Below are 14,866 nucleotides of genomic sequence, written 5' to 3'. Positions count from 1 at the left end.
GTCTGGCTTCTCAGCAGTTGGGGAGAAAATGAAAGTATCTTACATACCACCCAATGTGAAATAAACAATAGACACAAAGATAGGCAGGCGTGGACCTGGACTGCTGACACCTGATGGTGGCCCGTTGGGAAGATGAGGTGGAAGAGTTGGAAAAGTATGCAACAAGAGCTTCTACGCCCTTGAGGCGCCATCACCACTGCACGGTAATTTGGCACCAGGAATTACTAATACCGCGAGTATTGAGAACTCTGCGATGCAAAATTACCATGAAATTATAATGGAATTTGCATGAAATGGCAAAGAGAAGCGGAAATTGATTTTTCCACACAGATTTCTTCATGTCATTCCCAAATTCCACGGCATAGGAAACTTGTCGCTGGGAATCACCCGCAGTAGTTCTCCCGCGGTATTAACATATGAATCATCACTGCCTTACATGTAATACTGATGTGCACAGAAACTCCTGTTTCCAGCCAAGTCGGCATTAGGAGACTACTCAGAATGCGGGCCCTATGGTGTGTATTCTAACAGTAGAAAAGTGAGTAAAGTGGCTTTCCAAACCATGTTTCACATCTAATAACAGTAGTTAACTTTTATGTATAAACTCTCCTATGCGGAAATAAGAGACTTTATTGGGGACTGTGCAAACGTGTACATAATAGATATATACAGATAGAAATATACATATAGAATATACAGTGCCAACCAAGTTGAACAGGATGTGTTTGCTCTTCCATTATCTAAGAGAGAGCCAAATCTTACTTAAAGTTTTTAGCTGAATACATTTTAATGAAATCGTAATTACATTATTTTGTCTATTTTCGGGGGGAAATCTTGATAGTTCTCTCACAGTGGAGGGGCACTGATGCGTTTTGTGATTCTGGGCATTTTTTGAAGTTGAGCTAGGATTCCTGGAATAATCGTGTGGCTTGAGTCTGGCCACTGGCTCTCTCAGAACTAGTTGGCAGACAGGGAGATATTTTCAACAGCAAAAAGTCAGCAATTGCATTCAAACTGAGGAAGTTGTCTGCAAAGTCCTCGTGACTGGTGAGTCTTGGAAGAGCCTGGGAGCTGCAGGACTCCCAAAGCGAAAGGGTTGGAGGGGCTTGCGCATTCACTCCTTAGCAGAGCGGGCATGAGATCTGGGGCCTTTGCTCATCTCTTTCCTCTCTCTTGAACCCAGAAAGCCTACTTGGCATCTTCATCCAGCACCTCCACTCTCTTGTGGTCCCACCCTGTGTCATCCTTTTTGCTATAATTTGGTGGTCTGCTAGCTGTACATTCACCCATACACCCAGACAATTTATTTCTTTATTTCATATTTTTATATAGCTCAACTGGACTGTGTGCTGTGAGCTTCACATTAAAAAGCAATCGAAATAAAGATAGGCAGACATGAGACTGAACTGCTGCTGCAGGGCTCTGGGCCTGTTCTCTTACCATTTATCTTCTTATGGGTCTTTTATTTTCCGACTTAGCGGTGATGGGAGTTAACATAAGATTTGCCAAATACTAATTAACAGAGTAACCCATTTAGCCACACAATAAGGACCAGGAGTCAGTGACAATATTTAAGAAGATGTATTACAAGTTAGCAGTCAAGTTAAGGTCCACGAATCTCAGCACCATGCTATAAAGATGCAGTATAACAACTAGGAAAGCCAACTTCTTAGAGAAGTTAAGGTGTACCAGTATTAAACAAACAAGAAGTTCAGTGACAGCAACACAAAACGTTAGCAGTAGTATATGGTGCTGGTGCTTACTCTCTCCTATACATGAGTACAAACTAGAATCATCTAGCCTAGAGGATGGTTTTGAAACCTAAAGGAATCTCAAAAACCAAGGAACTACAGAAAATTTGGGAATGGGGAAAAAGTTAACGAAGTAGAGGGAAGGTGTCATAATTACAGAAGCTTAGTCAAGAGTCTTCTTGGGTCAAGAAAGGAAGTGTTAGCCTAGCCTAACTCTCAAAGTCCAAAGAAAAGTGTGGTTAAAGGGTCTGGGAAGGTTCTGAAGACGTTCTGAGTGAATACTAGGTTATAACACAAGAGCCACAAGAGTCTCTTGAGCAACACTCATCTGTGCGCACCATCAGGGGTGCCATTGTCCTTTTCCACTCTCATGTTGTAATCTGCAACATTTGCAAAAGATCCCACCCTGGACATGAGAATGACATCGTCCTGGCTCCCCCAGGCTATTTTGCGTAAATGCTGAATAGACCTTTCAGTTAACGCTCTGGCTCTCCATGTTTTCTCATCGAGGTCTTCTTCTCAGGCTCTCTCATTCTATCAATAGTACAGTAATGCATCTATTCTTCAACTAACAGCATGAGAATTACACCTGCAAGGGAAAGTCATGTAAGCAGAAAATTGAAAACAGTATTTTATGCAGCATGGAAAACAAGCCTAGTTATGTAAATTTAAAATGTTAACTCAATAGCGCACATTTGCAATGAGTTCGCACATTTAAACACAAATAAATGTAAATTGTCAGTACATCTCATATGTGGCATACAATTACATCTTAAATGTATCCGTGTTAGTATTGGTGCCGGCTACATTTGAATGCGTTATATGAAACACTACTACACACATTACATAAATCGATTTTGATTCTATATTGAGTACACGTCTACTGAGTAAGAATGGTTTATTCATCAAGACTTCAAAGAATATATCATTTAATACGATTAAGGCACACAGTAAATTCTCTAATCCTACAGTGAATGCACTTTAAAAATAATATCAAGTGCAACACTTTCCATTAGTCGTTAAACCACACAATAAACTTGTGCTAAGTGCACATTTCCAGTATGTACTTGTGACATGTAAGGGGTGGGTCGTATTTATGCTGCACCACTACTAAAACATGATGGTACAGGATGCCTCATAAGGAAGAAGAGGGGGACAATTTGGGGAATCAGTCAACATACATAAGAACAAGTTCAACACACTTAAGACCTCATTGCGACTGCATTAGTAATTCCAAGCGGTAATTATAAAATCACTCACTACTAACTACCTTTTGGAATATGCTTTCCACTGATTTCCACAAAGTGTCACATGGACTGGAATATTCAATTCTGCTCAGCTCCACAGTTCTGGCTGTAACGGGGGGGGGGGGTTAGCCAATCCCCTCATAGCATCCTGGGTCTACACTTTCGATTGCTACAATACTAATCCAATAATTGCATTAGCAAGTATAATATAATTTCCATGAAAAATAGGATAGATCCTATTTTTACTCTGATTAACAAATATTACAAGCTCCTTTTACAGAAACATCTGCCTTATTATGAAAGAAACTCTGTGCATTTAACCTGTATGGGCTTGATTACAAGACGTCCATGATACTGGGATTCCTGCGCACCTGTTCATTCCAGGATCCCAATTACATGTGATGCTATATTTATTGCGATAAAGAAAACCTCCTGGAATTTAATGAGGGGAAAATACCTGGTTTATTTTGAATGTTTTCATGGAAAATTTAGGTAATGGTCCACAAACCTAAAATTATGCCAAAATGTAATGTCCTTATCATCCATAGTGTCAACTTCTCATGTGTCCTTCTTTTTGTTTTCAGTTATAGTTTTTAGGTTTTGCCTGAGACAGCGCTTGTGCTGTCACTTGCAGGACATTTGGTCTACTAAAAAGGGTTTAGAGCCCGCCCATTGCTTACCAGTTGTTAGCTTAATTGTCACTCATATTTGCTGGTTCCTGATTGGTTAGTGTATGCCGGTTTTGTTAATTTATCCTTTCTGTTGAGCATGCCCAAGCACTGGCTGCTTCTTTTTGATTAGAGTCCTTCCTCTGCTAGCGCTGGGATTGAGGTGCTCTTCCAGCACTCTGCTAGCGCTGTGATTGAGGTTTTCTTTTTTCCTCCCCTGCTTGTTCCACTGTCCCCTCTCTCATATCTGTATGTGTACCATCACCATCCTACCACCACTCTACCACCACTCCCTACCACCACCAACCTACAATCTCAACCCTACTAGTACAACACCACATTGCACTACCACCCTTCCACCACCACCCTACTTTTACGGATAAGAATCACACACGTGGACAATTCGTAAGATTTCATGATAATATCTGAAAAGGCCCCTGGGAGCTCACCAACGCAGTTGCCAGCTGTGCCCTGGACTCTTCTCTGTCTGAGTAGTTACATTCCAGAACAGAGTCTCGAGCTCTACTATATCATAGCACAGCAACAGTGACCAGGAGACCAGTGGTGAACAGATTATACATCGCATGTAATGAACACATTATACATAGCAAGTAAGGATATAACATATCTCCTTTTTTTACACAAGGAAATCTTGAATTAACACAGAAAGATAAATTCAAACAATAGAACAACACAAAGAAACAATATCAAGAAAATAGAACAAGTTCCAAAATAATCTTAGTGGTAATTCAAGTACAAACAAAGTATTTAAGCCACACAGGTTTTTGTTTCAACCTTACACTAGACCCTCTTACCTCTGGAGCCATAGTTCCATCACCCACTCTGACATCTATTCTTCTCTTCCACTCCCGCATTTCCACACCAGAGCATTCCACAAGCCTTCTAGTATTCCACCAATTGCCATCTGAGAGTAAAACACGATCACCATGAACCTCCAAAGCTTTTTTTGGCTCTGACCACTTATAAGCACCTTTCAACACAATGTTATCAGTACACACTCTCACCCACATACCAGCCGTGAAAACTTTCCTTGGCTTAATTAATTTGTTGTTATGTTTCTGGGTGTACAATGTTGAGTGTTGTATATAAGTTGCTATTGCTCTTATGTTATTAGGTATTTGCTTGTATCAATAATGTTATATATAATTCAATGGTGAGGTAATAAGAATGTATTAGTTCATTGTATTCTCTGTCCTGGAACTATGGTTGTGGATGATTCATTCTTTGCTTTTCTTTTAACTGGAGATGTCGTGGGTCTCTGCAATGGAAATAAACGTACCTGAACTTTTGATGCTTTCCTGCAGTCTCATTTTACTGATTCCTTGAGACACTCTCTACATTTATTGGCGACGATTTCGACTTGAACAGAGGACCCACCAACCATCTATTTCATTATTCTCTATTTGTTTCATTGGAATATTACTGTGTGTGTCATGAGCACCGTTCTACCGTCTACAAATTCTTCTACTTTATTTATGAATCATTTACAAGAGAAATTACACTGATACCATCAATCCCACTTCTAGCGATCGCACGACAAAGCTGATTTCATGCCGCAATACAAAGGTACTTTTATTTAAAAGGGTTGCGTGTGTGATGTGGATAATTGTTCTTTGGCACCCTAAAGAGATATTATTTTGTTTCAAAAACAAACATTTGCTGTTTCTACCTTCAACTGCCGTATCCTTCTGTTGCTGCCCTGTTTTGCATTGAACGCATCTTGCATTCCATGACGTCCAACTCCAGCTCTTCGGAGTTCTCTTGTGTGGATCTTCGTGTCAGCTGTGTTCTGTTGTTGCTAGTGTCGACTGTGTTTTTCGGGGGACATTCCACACTCTGCTTTCCCACATCAGCTGTGATCTTTAGACGACGTTCTTCACGCTGCTTTCGCACGCCAACTGTATTCGTCTGAGGACGTTCCACACTCTTTTTTATCATCACGTTCAGACGCACAGCACGCCTCTTACTCATCGTGTCAGTCATGTACTTGGCAGCCATTTTAACTCTATAATTTCTTCCGTGACTGGCACACATTACAACAAGTATTTTCCTGTGCTTGTTTTCCATAATAAGCACACAAAGGTTATCTGATGCTGTTTATTCCTCACTCTGCTGCCTCTCATCATTTATCCTGGTGACATTTACTTAATTTCAGGTTATTTATTTTTGTTTTACTAGTTCAGGATTAATTTTATTTGTTATTGTCATTGATTAGTACTATCATTATATGGTAAGATGTCTTCTTCCAATAATGTTATGCAACCACCTCCCTTTTTTCAAAATCCTGGTAAACCTCTTACTCCTTGGCACAAGTGGTATAGGATTTTTGATAATTACACGGAAGCTATTGATGCTACCAAATATTCTGCTTCCAGGAAAAGAGCGCTTTTGTTTAATCATTTAGGTAGCACCGGTCAAGACGTATTTGACAATTTGCCTGTTGTTCCAGCCCCATCTCGTTGTGAAATATGGAATGTATTTTCTGAAGTGTTGGCACAATTAGGTAAACATTATGTCAATGAACCATCTGTAATGGTTGAACGACATATGTTCTTTAAACGCAAACAAATGCAAGAAGAATCTATTGAGGTTTATTTAGCAGTTGTGCGTGTTTTAGCGTCTAAGTGTCAATTTGGTACTAATTTAGATATTTCCTTACATGGCCAACTAGTTTTTAATTGATATATCAAAAAGATACAAGAGCGTATGTTAACATGTAAGAATTCTTCTCTTGATGAAGTGATGGATATTGCATGCAGCATTGAATGTTCTGTGGTATCTTCAAATATTTTAACTCAAGATGCTGATAGTAAATCTACAGAGAGTCCTAAAGTTATGCATGTTAATTTAAACGTTGTTTCTACCAAACCTAAAGCACATATAAATGTTGAGAGAATAGGTACTTGCTACAGATTTGGATCTAAGTATCATATGGGCAACAATGTGAATTGTCCTGCACAAGGTAAGAAATGTAACACTTGTAAAAAAATCGGACATTTTTACACTGTGTGTAGATCAGCTAAACAAAAGGGCAAGGTTAATTTTCTAAATGTTGATGAGGATGCTCTTTGTGAGGCTATGAGCAATACGTTGTCCACTATTGAAATTAATACATTACGCAATGATACCAAAAGGTGTAAAGGGCCTATGCGTAATGTATCTATAGGACCAATTACCATCGATGTTATGGCTGACTCTGGCTCTCCTATCACGATATTAAATGAAAAGACCTTTAAAAAAGTTTGGTCAAAGGTTGTTCTCAAACCTACGGATGTCAATCCCAAAGCGTTTGGGGAGTATGATATTATCATGTCTGGTTATTTTTTGGATTCCATCAGGTAGAGAGATTTATACCAAAATTTATGTAGCCCTCGATGGTCGTGATATTCTGGGGTGGCAAGACCAAGCGAATTTAGGAATCATTTTGAGACCTGGTAATACTGAAACCTGTGGTGTTAGGAGACTTACTCATTTTATCTGTTGAACAAGAACTGGCAAGTAGTCTCCAACCTTGCACTGATTCTAATTTGGGTAATTTATTCACCAAATATTCTGGTGTATTTAACGACAAAGTAGGCTTAGTCAAAGGCTTCCAACATACCATTAGACTCAAAAAGAATGCCAATCCAGTGGTTCAGAAATGTAGACCTGTTCCTTTGTCTGCCAGGGATGATTTAGAAAAGATGTTAGATGACATGTGCTTACAGGACATTATAACACCTGTAGAATCTGCTGAATGGGTTTCTGCTGCTGTTGTCACATGTAAGAGTTCAGGTGATATTCGTCTGTGTGCGGATTTGAGAGTGCTTAATCGTAATATAGTGGTAGACTGCCTCCCCTACCCTGGATTCAAGAAATGCTTGCCAACCTTGGAGGTAGCAAGTATTTTACCACTATTGATCTACGATCAGCATATCATCAGATTCTCCTCTCCAAAGATTCTCAGCCTCTCACCACGTTTGTTACTCCCTTTGGAGTCTACATGTATAAGCGGATGTATTTTTGTTTAGCATCCGCTGCAAGTGTTTTTCAAAGGTTAATGGACCAATTGTTTACACATGTCAATGGGATCCAAGCATTCCAGAACGACATTTTAATACACATAGCTACATTAGAATCACATTATATACTCCTTGAAAAAGTTTTGCAGAAACTGGAAGCTGTTGGCATGACTGTGAATAAGAATAAGTGCAAGTTCATCACTCAATATGATGACTATTTAGGCCACAACATTTCTGTCAAAGGTATAAAACCTAAGTTGTCTTTACTTAATGCTATCAAGGATGCACCTAAACCGCAAGACAAAGATTTGTTAAGGGCATTCTTAGGTCTTAGCGAATATTATGCTTGCTTTGTACAAAGTTATGCCATTATAGTGCAACCACTCAGAGATTTATTTTTTAAAAAAATGCAAAGTACATTTGGACTCATGAAATACAACAGTCATTTGATTTTGTTAAAAAATTAATTCTGGAAGCACCAGCTATTAGAGCTTTTACGCATGGATAGATAAGCATTGTAACTGTGGACGCAAGTTCCAAAGGTTTAGGTGCTGTGGTAAGTCAAATGATTGATGGTCAGGAGTATACCGTGGCTTTCGCTTCTAGAACATTAATTAGTGCTGAAGTTAACTACAGCACTATCGAGAAGGAGGCTTTAGCGTGTTCATGGGCGGTTGAGAAATTTAAGATGTATATTTGGGGCTCTAGATTCCAACATTTTACTGACCACAAACCGCTAATGTACATGCTTGGTGACAGTTGTTCAAACAAAGCTTGATCTAGACTTATCAGACTTTTGGCGAGGTTACAGGAATTTAACTTTGATATCAAAAATATCTCTGGTGGTAAGAATGTCAGGGCTGACTGTTTGTCACGTATGCCTCTGGAGTGTAGTGGAGTGGATGATTCTTGTAAGAATAATGATTGTGATGTAGTCTTCACTGTGAGTGACGTTATGCGAGATGTTAAATTGTCTCAAAATGAATGGTTTAAAAGTTGTGGAAAAGATCTTTGTCTTGAAAGGGTGAAAAGATTTTTAGTCCATGAATGGCCACGTGACAGAAGCATGTCTATCAAGATAGATGTTTTTCACAAGTTGCTTCAGAATTATCCATTGTTAATGATATTTTGGTTCGGAGGACAAATTTGTTCCACCTGAGGGTTTGAGACGTAAAACTATTTCTCTTGCTCATGAGGGACATTTAAGAATTTCTAGCACTGTTTGCAAGATTAAAGAAACATACTGGTGGCCTGGTATTTATGGTCAAGTTAAATCCTTTGTGGACAAATGTCCGGAGTGATTATGTTCTGATAAACATTGGCATACATCCACTACTCCATTATGCCCAGTTGAATGGCCTCAAGGTCCCTGGCAGAAGTTAGATTGGATTTTTCAGGTCCTTTTAACCTGCTTGGCAGTGATATTAGATTTCTGATTGTAATTATTGACTAAGTTTCTAAGTTGCTCTACTTTTCTTTTGTTAGGAGTTCAGATTCTACATCGGTCATTTCATTTTTACAGCGTGTGTTTTTAATTGAAGGTCTGCCTAAAGAGATTGTTACTGACAACGGCACACATTTTACTTCTAATGAATTTGAACATTTTCTGGGAGAAGTCTCTGTTAGACACATTTTGGTACCTTTATATAGTCCGGCTTCCAATGGCCTTGTTGAAAGAGCAAACAAGTGGTTGAAAGAAGGGGTACAAACAGCCATGGCTAATAAATTGGATGTGTTCAAGTATGTGAGTCAAAAAATCTGGAGTTATAATACCACACCTCATTCCACCACCGATGTTTCCCCTTATGTATTATTGAGAGGTGGGAAACCCATTTCTCTACTTAATCCCTCTTGGTTGAGGGATAAAGTTGATTATGCACAATCTATTGATTTGCATAAAGTAAGAGAACATGTGAAACAAAAACAAGCAGTGTAGAAGGAGAACTATGATAAAAGAAAACATGTTAAAGTAACTTCTTTGTCTCCAGGTGACTGGGTTCTGATTAAAAAAACTATTAAGGTTGGCAAGGGACAATCTAGGTTTACTGAACCAGTTAAGATCATTAAAGTTTCTAAAATGGCTGTTTTATTACAAGATCTTGGATGGTGGAATCGGAATGCTTTAATAAAACTATCTAATGAACAAGCCAGGATAAGCTATAATCGAGTTAAAATTCAATCTGATACTGATTGGTTTGATCTCGGTGATCTCACTCTTGTGTGCAACTTAGGTGAGAACACAGTTTGTTCTTCTCGTTTGTTAGGGGACAGAGGTGATGGCGGTGTTGCTTCTTGTCCCAGTAACATGGATGAAAATGCTCATCTTAAAACCAATTGTGGATCTGGTGATAGCAGACAATTGAGGAGTAGTTCTCGTATCAGACTAGCTCCTTTTCGTTCTAATGATTTTGTGTATTATTAATTGTTGTTTTTGCTTTTGTGTTTTTTGTGTGTTTTCTTTTGGTTTTCATTATTATAGATGGGGGTGTAGAGTGTTGTATATAAGTTGCTATTGCTCTTATGTTATTAGGTATTTGCTTGTATCAATAAAGTTGCATGTAATTCAATGGTGAGGTCATAAGAATGTATTAGTTCATTGCATTCTCTGTTCTGGAACTATGGTTGTAGATGATTTATTCTTTGCTTTTCTTTTAACCGGAGATGTCGTGGGTCTCTGCAACGGAAATAAACTTACCTGAACTTTTCATGCTTTCCTGCAGGCTCATTTTACTTATTCATTGAGACACTATCTACATACAGCTGTTGGTATTTTCTCATTTTGTCATTCAACACATCCTGCTGAATTTTCTACTTATCATACCTCATCATCCATGCCGGAACAGCCACTGTACAGTGCACACTACCTTTTAACAAATTAAAAGGAGTTTCTCCTGTGGCCGAATAGGAAGTTGTTCTATAATTCCATAACATGTCTTTGGATTGTTTTTTCCAGCAAATCTAATTGGAAATGGCTAATTGCACACTATCACCTAACCGACAGTTGAAGCGCTCGATAAGACTGTTCCCGCTTGGAGGATATACAGGGGTTCTAGTATGCTTAATACCCCAATTATTGAGAAAGTTTTGGAATTCAAGTGAAATAAATTGGGAACCATTATCTGTCACCATTTCAGCAAGACACCCTTCTCTGCGGGAAATATCTTCACAAAAGGACATCAGGTTTGTGGTTTTTACCTCATGCATAAATGCCACTTCAGGCATTTTAAGTGATAATCCATCATCACCACAGCAAACTTGTCATTAATTGCCAAACATCCAAAAGGTCCACATTTGTCTATAGCCCCCTTCTCCCACGTCTTCTGAGGCCATTCCACAGGACTAATCGAAGTCTCCTGTGCAGCGTGTGATTTATGACTACAGTTACATAAAATACAGTCTCACACACTGGCTTCTATCTGTTTGTCCATACCCGGCCACCAAAAATTAATACTGATTTTCCTTTTCATAGCAGAAATGCAACAGTGTCCCTTAGGCATTATGTTTATAAGCCTACTGTGCAACCCCTCAGGCACAACCTATTTGTCACATCTGCTTGTGATCCCATTCATTTCTGATAACTCCTCCCATACATTCTTATAAAAACTTAAATCCTCATCCAATTTCCAACCGTAAATTACAGGTAGACAGCTTATCACTTTCATCAAAACAGAATCAGATTTGATAGCATCCATCCATTCATTTTGCTCAATTGCTCGGCAAACTTCTGAAATTTCTTCTACCATTCAACCATCATCATCGTCAACAACATCACTGTCCAAGGGTAATCTAAACATGCAATCCGCATTGACATTTTCAACACTGGGAACATACTTTAAATCAAAATCATATTCTTGTAAGCGATGTAACCACTTAGCGATACAAGGTGTGGCTTTTGCTGCACCAGCAGTTGAAAATAAATCTATAAGCGGTTTGTGATCTGTACGTAACTTGAATCTTGTGCCCCAGATAAAGATGCGGAAATACTGCACCCCCCCCCCCCACAAACACACCAGTGCCTCCTTTTCAATGAAAGAGTATAACTTTGCTGTACCTTTTAAGGTCCTTGAGGCAAATGCAACTACTCTGTTTTTTCCAAGGTGCATTTGCATTAGTATAGTTCCCAAACCATAACTGCTACCGTCAGTCACAATGGTAGTTTGGTCATTAGGATTACACGGTTTTAATACCACAGCCATGGCAATTTCCTTTTTAATAGACTCAAAAGTCTTTGACATTTTTCAGTCCAAACAAATTTCACACCCTTCTTCATGAGCTCACGTAGCACATATATTTTGTCTGCAAAATGATGCACATATTTGGCTAATATTCAGCCAACCCCAAAAATGATCTAAGTTGTTCTTTGTCTTAAGGGGCAGGAGCTTTCTCCATAGCTTCTACTAATTTAAGTTTAAGTTTGACAACCTTGAAAGATAAAGTATGCCCTAAATATTCAACTTCAGTTTGGCCGAATTTACATTTTTCCAACCCAATACTTACACCTGCCTTCTCAAGTTTAGTACATTTCTGAGGATATCATCATGCTGTGTCATGTCTTTTCCGCACACAAAAATGTTGTCTTGGAATACGAATACATTTGTCATATTTCCAACAATGCTCTGCAGCACCCTCTAAAATACCGCAGAAGCAGATGACAAACCAAATGGAGGAGGATAAAACGAAAAGCACCTTCAGGAGTGATGAATGATGTTAAATACTTAGATTCCTCATGCAATTTGACCTGATGGTAGGCATTGGATATGTCTAAAGTTGTAAAATATTTTCCCCTAGAAACACCAGACAACATTTCATTAATTCGAGGCAGGGGGTGACGATACAACCATATGCATTTGTTCAAGTCTTTTAGGTTCACATACATGCGGATTTTGTTATTGGTTTTCAATGCGATTACAATGGCACTAAGCCACTCTGAGGCTTCAATCGGCTCAATGACCTCATTGTCACATAATCTTCGTAATTCCATTTTTAGAGGATCATTCATGGACAGTGGTACATTTCATAGTTTATGTACAACTGGTGTTGCATCGTGTTTGAGTATGATTTTGTGTTCGAACTTTATAAGACATCCCAATTTACCACTAAATAATTTGGGAAATTCAGTTACCCACTTGCAGTTATACTGAATCAACAAGACTTGACTCGGATGATTGGGATCCAAGATCATACTTGAAGCACGTTGTTCTCTCCATCCTGATAAGGATTTTCCCTTCTCAACTACATAAACTTTGCCGCAGGCTTGTCTATCTTCAGCGCCAGGACACTCCTCGGAGTAGCCGTACGCTCTATAAATCCCCCATAACATTAACACTAGCATTAACATCTTTAAATTTTAAGTCAGCCATGAAATAACCTAAAACAGGTAATTTGTTACCACAGTCACTCTCTGGTTCTACATCCTTGGAAACCAAATCCAAGTTATTTAACTTTTCCCATAATATTCTGTCAATGATGGTGAAAGATGAACAATAGTCAGCCCAAACTTGTATAGGATATCGTTCACCCTGACTTCACACTTCGGAGGATGATAATTCTCCCCAGATGCTACTTACATGGTACAAGAATTGTTATCAATACCCTCTTCAACCATCGATTTCATCATCATCTGAATTGACAACATTTTCAGTATAAACCTCTGCATGCCTAGTGTTAACTAAATTAACTGATTTTCTCTATTTACCATATTCTTTCATCTAACACACTCTAGCAAAATGTCCCACTTTGTTAAACTTAAAACATTTGTTAGCTGTAGCAGGACAAATTTTAGCATCAGCGGTGTGCCTATCCCTTCCACACCTGAAGCAGTACCTCTTCTTGGATACATGTTGTTTTGTAATGATATCTACTGGACGTTTTTGTTTATACATTTGATTGTTGTTGGCAGATATTTCACAAACATTTTCAGTCAGTGCTTTTTGTTTGACAGAACCCCCCAATTATTTTACGTAAGAAGACGTATTTTCCATACGTTTAGCCACTTCAATGGTTTTGTCCAAAGTAGGATCCTTCAGATCAAGTAATTTTTCTTGAATTTTAAGATTGGAAAGTCTGTTGATCATTTGAGCTCTTATGATATCATCTCTGAGATCTTTGAACTTACAAGTCACGGCTAACCTTCTTAGTATGGCAACATACTGGGCAACTGATTCTCCTGGTTGTTATGCACATGAAAAAAATGTGTGTCTTTCCACTACTACGCTTAGCTTTTTGCCATAATTCTCTTCAAGAGCTGATAAGGCTTCCTCATACACATCAATATCATCACCAGATGCACCAGTATCACCATTCACAGGTTTAGGTAATGTCTTTAATACTTTCCTGCCTTCGACAACCAAACAATTCTTTAAAATGGCCAGCTTTCTTTTAGCAATATATACATCGCCTCCAATGGCATCCAAGACTGTTATGAAAGACTCTTTCCAATCATCCCAATCCATGAGGGGTGTTCCAGGTTCTTGTAGAAAACATGGAGGTGGAACAATATTCTGTAGTGCCATTTTTTGTTTATAACTTGGATAATAATGTCAAATGCCAATTAAAAATATATCCTTTATGTGCTAAAATAGTGAAAATCACAGCAATATTTAAGGAAATATAACGATGTCAGTTTAATCATGCTCCCATTGGTTAATGCAAAAGGCCCATCATTTGCATTTAATGAACTGAATATCAACTTAGAAATTGTTGCAAAATATAAAATATAGCCAAACTCCTCACTTACTTTATATGGCAAGATTAAGAAAACAGCACAAGTACAGTCACGATGCACAGTTATGTGGAGTATTACTCCGATGCTGAGGTGAGACCGCAAATCTTGAAAGTGACGATAGAGTCACTATTCATTAGGTACTAGACTGCAAAGGAGAGCCGAAATGTCCACTCAAGATGGCGGCAGGTTGCGTCAAACGGAATGACGTCACGTTCCCAAAATGCACCTTGACTGCCTCACATTCCCAAGATGTTTCTTCAACCACGTCAGCAGAGGTCAAACAGGAGCGTCATATGAAATGCAACACTCAATCAGCACGAGCGCAACAGCATAACCAAGTTGCCATGGTTGCCCTCACTGGCGCTCGCGGCCAGACAGAAGCTCTGGGACACCGTTAAGGTATTTGAAAATATTATTGATAAAAATAAAGTACCTTGACAAATCTGATGTAAGT

Source organism: Triturus cristatus, chromosome 2_1 (assembly GCF_964204655.1).
Source record: "Triturus cristatus chromosome 2_1, aTriCri1.1, whole genome shotgun sequence".
NCBI lineage: Eukaryota > Metazoa > Chordata > Amphibia > Caudata > Salamandridae > Triturus > Triturus cristatus.
Note: the sequence above shows the minus strand (reverse complement) of the source record.